This window comes from Dasypus novemcinctus, chromosome 23, assembly GCF_030445035.2.
Source record: "Dasypus novemcinctus isolate mDasNov1 chromosome 23, mDasNov1.1.hap2, whole genome shotgun sequence".
Lineage (NCBI taxonomy): Eukaryota > Metazoa > Chordata > Mammalia > Cingulata > Dasypodidae > Dasypus > Dasypus novemcinctus.
This window is the reverse complement of record NC_080695.1, coordinates 6495952-6505948: the sequence shown is the minus strand read 5'-3', so window position 1 is coordinate 6505948 and position 9997 is coordinate 6495952. Positions and strand designations below refer to the sequence as shown.

The window sequence follows — 9997 nt, the reverse complement described above, 5'->3', positions numbered from 1 at the left end:
GTTTATTTCAATATCTGTTTTCTTGTGTTTTGGTCTGGCCAAATCTGAGATTGAAATCAGACTCTACTGGCTGAAGTCACTGAAGAAATTCCCCCCAAGCCCTTTTCTTTTCCTTGTAAGAGCTCACAGGTAGGAATATGTTCCTCTCTCAGTCAGCTGCAGGAAGTTAGGGCTTTTACCCCAGCTTAATGTCTTGGGGTGGGGAATGGAGTTCCTCCAGGATGTCACATGGGTTTGTTAACTTACATTTGTAATTTTAAGGTCATCTCTCTGGCTCTCACCTTTCTAGGAATTGTGAAGCACTGTCTTGGTCTGCTGACCCCAAAAGCAGGCCCCTTGGAGAGTTTTTGGCTCTTTCTCCATTGTTTTTGCCTCATATGATGCCATCTTCCCATAATTCTGGTTTCAGTTGTAATATTAAGGGGTTTCTCCTTTGATGAAGCAATTGGTCACTGGTGGGTCCATTCTTGAAGGAGGACAGCTATTCTCTTACTGTGGAACTGTCGCTTTTCTTTGTCCATTTAAAATTTCATAGAGCAATTCTGTATATAAGGTATGCTCTTTTCAATGTATAAGGCACTACAGAAAATAGTGTGATACTTTGCTGTAAACTGAAAAGACCAGTCCCAAACCAATGTGAATTTTAAGCCCTTTTCATTACCCAATTGGTTATCTTCACTTATAACAAATTCTGTGATTTCCTTAACTCACTGGCGAGGACAGTTGAATAGGAACATGCCTATCAAGAATATGAGGGTACTGTTGCACAGGACCACTAAATTAGTTTCATTACAACTTGAATGTGGCTGGATAGTAACAGTTGCCTTGTGGCATCCAAGAATTGCAAAAATAAGGGAGATTCTTTTTCTGATCTCATTAAATTGTTGCATCTGTCCAGGAATTGATAGCCAGCCATGATGCACTCCTTCTGTATCAGACACTGAAATACAGAAATTGTCCTAATGGAAGCATCCAGCATCACTTGAATAGGAGAAAATATGAAGTAACTCAAATCTACTTGTCCTCCTATGGTAGGATTACAGAGGTATGTTTGCTTTCCAGCCTGTACACAAGTGCTACTGAATGTTTAAGGAATGCTTTTACATATTTTAACCACCTAGTACTTGTAATGAAGATAGGCATTTCAGTTAAGATTCTTCAAAAGGCACTTTAACACATAGTTGCTTAAGTTTCACAAATACCTTCTGTATTTCTTGGATATTAGACAAGGTCTTATTCAAATCCAATTTGTAAACATTACATCTCTGTGGGTGATTTCTAGTTATTGCATTACAAATTCTTTGATCAATTTTTCTCTGCTGCAACACATCTTTAGTGAGGACCATTCTCACTAAGATCTGCCGTTAGGGTGGTTCCAGCACAGGAGTGGCAATCTTCTTCCAATAAATAATGGGAAAAATACTTTAGGTCTCGGTCTGCTAAAGAACTTGGCGGCACAAAGTATTCTGGAAGGCAAGTGGATATCATGTAACCCTTGTTAATGGAACAAACTCTCCACACAGAAACACCCATCCTATTGATACCTCTGTCCCATTCTGAGTAACTTCAAACCACCGGTTCTAACACCTCCTCCTCAACCTCCTGAGGGTAGTCCATTTATTTTTTTGACTGAATTGTAGTGTTTCATATTCATATCTAAAGATTAGCTGCAGGTCTCTTGGCTGGGAAGAGTGAGTTATTTGCAAGGCATACCTTTTTAGAAGTTTTGGGACATGATTTTTCAAAGCAAAATCTGACATTCCTGGAATCTTTACAATAAATAACTCTATTGGATCAAATTAGATTTTTGCTTGGGGCCTAGAACTTTCTGCTTCTTTTTGTGTTCATTTACTGTGCAATTTGCTCAATACATTTCAAAGGGACATCACGTTTACCGAGAAGAAAGTTTTGTCATGGAATTTCTTAAAACGGCACTGGATCACCTGGAATAAAGGAAATTTTAAAAACTTTTTAAAAATTGAATTTTATCATTCATAAATGAACAACCACAAGCAATAAGTGTATAATAAATGTTGTGAACTTGCGAAAAAACATGCATACCATCATTCAGGGCTCCCATATATTACCCCAACACCAACACCTTGCGCAGTTGTGAAACAATTGTTACAAACTATGAAAAGCATCATCAAAACACTACTACTACCTATAGCCAGTATCTTACATTAGGTGTATTTTTCCCACAACCCACCTGGTTACAGACACTATATTAGCATTATAAAGTTGTTACAGTTCATAGGAGAATGTTCTCATATTTGTTCAGATAACCACAGTCCATCTTCCACCAAACGATTCACTGTGTTATATATTCCCATGGTTTTAAAAATCCATTCAGAGTGTAAACTAAGTGGCTCTCATGTTCATCACAGAGTTGTGCTGTCATCACCTCAATTTTCCTTACTCTAAAAAGAAAAATCCCATAACCCTTCTACCCCCCAGAAATAGAATATGGGTTGGGAATGGGAACTGATTCTTAATGTATGTAGAATTTTTAATAATGTTTATTGTAAATGTGTGGAAATGAATAGATTTGGTGGTAATATATTTACATTACAGTGAGTATAACTAACACTGCTTTTTTATGAATGTGATTGTGACCAAAAGGGGTAGTCTGTCAATATAATATTTTAATTGAAAGGAAGGTAGAGAATAATGAGGGACTGTGTAATATAGTGACTTTGGTGATGCATGAAGATTGTGGCTAATAGTATAAGAATATTCTTTACATGTAACACTGATAGACTTTGAAAACATACTAAGTGAAAGGAGCCAGAACACAAAAAGAAATATATTGTATATTTCCAATGAAATTAAATACTCAGAATAGGCAAACTCACAAAGACAGAAAGTAAATCAGTGATTGTCAGTGGCTTAGGGGAGGGGAGAATGGAAAGTCAATGCTACCAGGTTTTCTTTTGGAAGTGATGAAAAAGTTCTGTAATTACATAAAAGTGATGTTTGTAAAATTGTGAATATGCTAAAAAAACACTGAATTGTACACTTTAAAATAATGACATATGGTATATGAATGCTATCTCAATAAAACAATTACTTTAAAAAAGTGTTAATAAATGAAACTTTAAAATTATTGCATATCACCTTTCCCCACAAATCATACTGACTTGTATCTGTTGCAATGCATTTTTGTTCAAAATTGACTTCTTTTATGACAATTCTCCTGGCAAAAGAACTGGCTTCAGTTTTTTAATATTTGGTTCCAAATTAAGTTTATCTTCAGCCTGGGTCAGCAGCAGGACATAGGATCTGAATGTGGGTCTGGGCAGCTTGAAGGAGAACATGCTTCCCCCACCTATTCTTCTAGGATCTGGCATTACCAGTGGAAGCACCAGGGCCACCCAACACCTCCAGACACCTCTGGGCATTGGGCTCCAGGTGCTGAAGTCCTAGGCCTGCCTGGGGCCTGGCTGGGAAGACTGACAGGCCAGTCGTGAACAAGCAACTGCCCAAGTAAGGAGCAGGGCACAGGGAAGGCCTGTGCTTGTGCAGGGGCCCACTACCCAGAAGGGGCCGACCACTCCACCACGAGAGACCGCACACACAGGGCCTGTGGCCTGCATCTCAGGACCTCTAACAGCTTGTAGAATTTGAAGAAACATTGGGCAAGTTTCTGACATGCAAATATCTATTAAATCAGGGACTTTGTCAGTGCAGAGCTAGCAAACTTGATGCTACTGTAATTTGACCAAAGAGCCAGAACCCAATTAGTAGAATTAAAGCCCCAATTAATGGCAGCTGAATGTCAAATCTCCCAACAGTCCAAGGTTTTGCTCAGATATGTGATGAGGAGGACTCTGTTGCAAAACGGTTTTAAATCAAATTTGGAAGCATGTAGCTAATAACGTGTCAGTTTGTTTAGTAATTAAAACATTTGTGCCTGATATTGGAGCTTCTGAAGTCGCCTGTAGTCAGCTCCTCCAATTTGTCCACTTCCTATGGGCTATTTGCCTCAATTGTTTGTTCAGCTGGAGATAGTCAAGCCAGCAAGGTATTTGTACCACAGGGCTTGTATTAGCCAAATTTGATGACATATGGCTCTCAGCACTTGACATTTTTGTGTGAAAGAATGGCTTATTTGGAGGATTTGAGCCTCTGGATTACAAATCAAGGAAAACACCAAGAACAATAACAAAAAAAAAAAGCCAACAAAATTGTGTAGGTCTCCATTCAATAGACTTTTTCTTGGTTTATCCTGCTTCCCTTCTTGGCAAGAATTATTACCAATAATAATATTATAAATAAAAATATTCCTAATATTGTCTGGTTTCATCATGGTGGGAGAGGGTTTTTGCTCCATGTTATTTTCTAATATGATTACTTTTACCAAGTGGAGTTGTTAATCTCCCTTCTTGGTGGCACATACTTTATGTAAATAGTCCTGGAGCACTAATTTAAATTTACTGAAGGATATTCATAGGGAAAGAGTGATCATCCATCTCACATATGGTGAAAACGTGGAACATTCCCAGGTGGTGGGAATTTAGTTTTAACTGTGTCCTATAACAAATAATCCCATAATAGATCCTGGACTGTAAAATAATCTGTCATTAATGGATCTAGGAGAGTATCTGTCTCAATGTGTCCTCCAGTCCTGCTGGGTTGGAGGCAAAATAGGAAATCCATATTCATGAGGAAAGATATGGAATGGTCTTATGTTACAGAATCCTCATAAACATGAAAATGAGACATGTCCCTTTTAAGTATATAAAAGAGCCATGGAAATGTTTGTAAAAATTATTAAGTGATGTAAGTCTTCCCAAAGGTCTAGAATTAAGAGAAATTAAAATTTTGGGCAAAAGTGAAACCCCGGTAAGAATAATCAATGGTGAGAGTTCTGGGAAGATGGCAAAGGAGTAGCTCATACTCTGAGGTGAAGCTCTCATTAAAAAAAAAAAAAAAAGTAAGGAGAAAGCATAGACATCATCCCAGAGAGCTAGTTTGGGGCCCTGGAGGAAAGAAGAGTGCCACATTCATCACTGAAGAGAACTGGGGATGGAGAAATTAAGGGCCCAAAAGGAAAACTGAGCGGCTGACACCACAGCTGGGAATGGCACCCATCCCCCACCCTCAAGGAGAACAGGGTCCATAAAACCTGCAGCTAAGTAGCCAGCAGAGAGGAAAATGGGCATATTCCTCCCAGGGAAGAGAGGGTGTGGCAGAGGATGACCGTGGTTATTGTTAAGGGAGTTTAACAATATAAGTTTGTTTTGAATCCATGGTTCAGAAGACAAAGGAAATCGAAGGATTCATCACAGTGGAAAGATTTGACAAAGAGCACCATCTGATGGCTAGCCAGGAAAGTGAAGACAGACAGGCTTTGTTGCCGCTGATTCTTTCCCAGTCACTTTGATCTATTCTATGACACATTATTGGGTCCCTGACCCTGTTTTGATAACTTAAACTGGGAAAATTTAAAGTTTTAGAAAAAACTGAACCAGAAATCAAAAAAGAGCTGTGGAAAAGAAAACACTAGGCAAGAGAAACAAATTGATGAACAGAGTAAGATCACCAAGATGATTAGATGCCTAGATAGCAACAACAACAAAATAACAAAACACAGAAAGAGGAATATATGGCCAAGCAAGGAAACAAACCAAGAATCCAGATGAGACACAGGAGTAAAAATAACCAGTGATGTTAACACAAATCTCCTTAATCAATTCCAGAAGTTGAAGGAAGATATGACTAATGAGATGAAAATATTAAGATGACACTGTTAGGTGCATAAATGTTTATGATTGTTCTTTCTTCTTGAAAGATTATCCCTTTTACTAATATGTAGTGTCCATCTTTGTCTCTCACAAGAGTTTTGTATTTTTGTCCAATATTACCCTTTTTTGTTTCTGTTTCTTGTAAGATTGTTTTCTAGCCATTCACTTTCAACCTCCTTGAATCTTTGGGTCTAAGGTGAGTTTCTTGTAAGCAGCATATAGATGGGTCATATTTCCTTATCCATTGTGCCTATCTGTGTCTCTTGACAGGTGAGCTTAATCCATTGCCATTCAGTGTTATTACTTCCAAGGAATTACTTACATTAGCTATATTTTCTTTGGATTTCTGTATGTCATATTTTGTTCTTATTTCTCTTTTTGCCTTTTAAAAAAAGATTTATTTTTTTATTTATTTCTTTCCCCTTTCCCCCCTGTCCCCAGTTATCTGCTCTCTGTGTCCATTCACTGTGTATTCTTCTGTGACCACTTCTATCCTGATCAGTGGCACCGGGAATCTGTGTTTCTTTTTGTTGCATCATCTTGTTGTGTCTGCTCTCCGTGTGTGTGTGCGGTGCCATTCGTGGGCATACTGTACTTTCTTTCACGCTGGGCAGCTCTCCTTACGGGGTGCACTCCTTGCGCATGGGGCTCCTCTATGCGGGGGACATCCCTGCGTGGCACGGCACTCCTTGCGCGCATCAGCACTGCACATGGGCCAGCTCCACATGGGTCAAGGAGGCCTGGGGTTTGAACCGCAGACTTCCCATGAGGTAGGCGGATGCCCTATCCATTGGGCCAAGTCCGCTTCCCTCTCTTTTTGTTTTTTAGTTGTTTTTTTTACACCCTCCTCCAACTCTGTCTCTTCTGTTTTATTCCTTCCTCCTGCAGAACTCCCTTTAGTAATTCTTGAAGGGCAGGTTTCTAATTGGCTTACTCTATTAGTTTCTGTTTATTGGTGAATATTTTGAAATCTCCAACATTTTTGAATGACAGTTTTGCTGAATAGAGTATTCTTGGCTGAAAATTTTTTCTTTTATTACCTTGACTATGTCATGTGACTGTATTCTTGCCTCCATGGTTTCAGATGAGAAATCAGCACTTAATCTTATTGACCTTCCCTTGTACGTGATGGCTCTCTTTTCTTTTGCTGCCTTCAGTATTTTCTCTCTGCCTTGAGCATATGTCTTGGAATAGGGCTGTTGGGATTTATGCTGTTTGGGGTGTGTTGTGCTTCCTAGACATGTACATCCATCTCCCTCAATAGGTTTGGGAAGTTTTCAGCCATTATTTCATCCAACATCTCTTCTGTCCCTTCTCTTCTCATTCTGGGGTGCCTATAATGTGTATGTTTGTGCATTTTATGTTGTTATTCAAATCTCCATGTATTTTTTCTATCTTTCCATCTATCATTTCTACTATCTGTTTGATTTCAGATGTACTAATTTCCGCATCACTAATTCTTTCTTCTGCCTCTTCAAATCTGATGTTATTTGCTGGGAGGGTATTTTTTATTTCTTTGATTGTGCCATTCATCAACATCATATCTGTTATCTTTTTGGGTATGTTTACAATTTCTTTAGTATGCTCTCCAAGTGTTTTAATATCCTAATCTCTTCCTTCACTTCATTAAGTTGGACCATAATATTTGTTTGGAGAGCTTTGATCAGTTGTTTGATGTTTTGCTCCACTTCCTGGTGTTTAGCTAGTTCACTAGATTGGGCTATGTCTTCCTGATTATTGGTATGGTTTATAATTTTTTGTTGCTGTCTGGTCATCATTTTATGTTGATGGTTTGTTCATTTGATTATCTTCTCTGTCTAGTCTTGGGTTTTATTTAGGTATTGTTTTTTGTGCACGTGTTAAGTCTTCCTTTTGATACTTTGTTTTTTATTTTCTATTTCCTTGTTGTTGTCTAAGTTCCTTAGACTGATCAAAAAAGATTGGGGCCAGGGAAAGCAAAGGAGATAAGAAAAGAAAAAGTATAATAGTAGTAAATGGTAGTAGAAGAACCATATAAGACCTAAGTGAATGAATATTAAAATCATGTAAGCTCTGTAGAGTTACAGGAATAAAAAGTGGAATTCCTACAATGAGAATGGAACTGAATATGGAGAAGAATACAGTGTGAATTAAAAGACCAGTGTGGTCAGGAGAGAGGTAGAGAAAAGAAAGGACAATAACATAAAGAGTGAATAAAAGATGGAAAACAGAGTAGAGGAGTTAGAAATAAAAAGCCAGAAATTTGGTGGCTAAACAAAGAGTGGTGGAATGTAAGAGCAACAACAGAAGATGTAAGATAGAAAGATGTAAAGGAAAGGAGATAGTGTTGTTAGCCAAAATCAGTACACACAGAAAACTGAGGGAGTGTTGAATTCCCATCCCAGGGAGCCCTGTACAAGGGCAAAAGTGAAGTGAATTACAAGGGCAAAGTGAAGTGAAGAAGGATGGTCCAGTGATGATCCCTTGATGCTGATGAGCCTATCGTTATGAGCCTGTGTACTTAAAATTTCTATGTGGCCTAGAGCTGCTGTGTGCCTATGAGTTACCTCCTGAGAGCCTCTATGTAGCTCAAATGTGGCCACTTTCTAAGCCAAACTCAGCATATAAATACATTACCTTCCCACCTGCATGTAATATGACTCCCGGGGATGAGCCTCCTCGGCACTGAGAGATTACTACCAATCCCAGCTGGTAATGCAATGAGAAAAAGACCTTGAGTAGGAGGGGTAAATGGTAAAGACAAATGATTTTATTTGGCTAAGAAACTTCAAAATGAGTCAGGAGGTCATCAGAGGGGCCACATTTATGTCTCTGCAGGATCCCAGAGATAGCCAAAGTAGATACAATCCAAGTAGTACTGCTCCTGAAGGCTACAGAGACACACAGGTTCTGCAGTTATGGCAGATGGCTCTGGAGTTCAGTGCCTTGCCAGTGGGCCCTACTTTGGAATTTGTGCTCCTGAGTGTGAAGGAGTTGGACTGAAATGAGACTTCTCTACACATGCCTCTTCTGTCACATTTACTGGACTTGTGGTTGTCACTGGAGTTGGTGTATGCTCAGGAGACTTGAGTCTCTGGACTGTGCATGTACCAGCAGGGCCCTGAGGCTCAGCAGAGTTGCCACACCTACTCTCTTGTTCGATGGACTTACCCAGGTCTGCTGATAGGGAGGAGAGGATAGTCAACCACTACACCAGGGAACCAAGAGAACCCACAACTCCAAGCAGGAGAATCACATCCATCAGCCATATGGAACCTAAATCCCCTCTCAATTTAGAGGTGAAGTGGACATCACCATCCCAGGGTCCTCAGGATGGAGGAAGAAAATATGGATTAGAGTTTACTTCCTGGTATTCTTTTATAGAACTATTGTGACTCTAGCAATGGAAGAAATTGCATCATTGATGTGGAGACAGTGGCTGTGGGAGTTGCTTGGGGGCAGGGAGAGGGAAGAAGAGGTGTGATATGAGGGAATTTTGGGGACTTGGAGTTGTCTTGAATGGTATTGCAGGGTCCAATGCAGGACATTATATATCCTGCCATAACCCACTGAATGGACTTGGAGAGAGTGTAAACTACAATGTAAACTATAATCCATGTGGTGTAGCAATGCTCCAAAATGTATTCATCAAATGCAAAGAATGTGGTACACTGATGAAAGAGGTTGTTGATGTGGGAGGAGTGGGAGTGGGGAGTCAGGACTATGGAAAACTCATGTTTTTTAATGTAACATTTTGTGTGATACATGTATCTTTTAAAAAAAGAAAGGAATTTTGAACCAAAAAAAAAGAGGTGACACTGTGTGAGCATAAAGAACAATTTGAAAGCCTGTAAAGAAAAGTACATAACTTATAGAAATGAAAGACACAGTAGAATAGATTAAAAATACATTGTTATATAATAGCAGATTTGATTTGGTTGAGGACAGAATTAGTGAAGTAGATGACAGAGCATTTGAACTTAAAAAGACAGAACAGAAAGTGAAAAGAATGGAATGGAAATGATTTAACAGGTTTTCCAGGAATTGTATGATAGCATGAAACACACAACAAATGCATTATAGGATTCCAAGAAGAAGAGAACAGAAAAGGGGCAGAAAGAATTTTTAAGGAAATAATGGCTGACAATTTTCCAAACCTTATGCAAGACATGAATATCAATATTTCAGAATTACAACATACCTTAAACAGAATAAATATGAATATATTTAATCTGAGACATATTCTATTTAGAACTGAAAATGCAAGAAAT

General features: G+C 38.8%; 1 pseudogene; it reads right to left on the bottom strand.

Moving 5' to 3' along the window:
• Nucleotides 1–373: 373 nt before the first annotated feature.
• Nucleotides 374–3317, bottom strand: LOC105745501 (myotubularin-related protein 10 pseudogene; annotated as a pseudogene).
• Between the last annotated feature and the right edge of the window lie 6680 nt (nucleotides 3318–9997).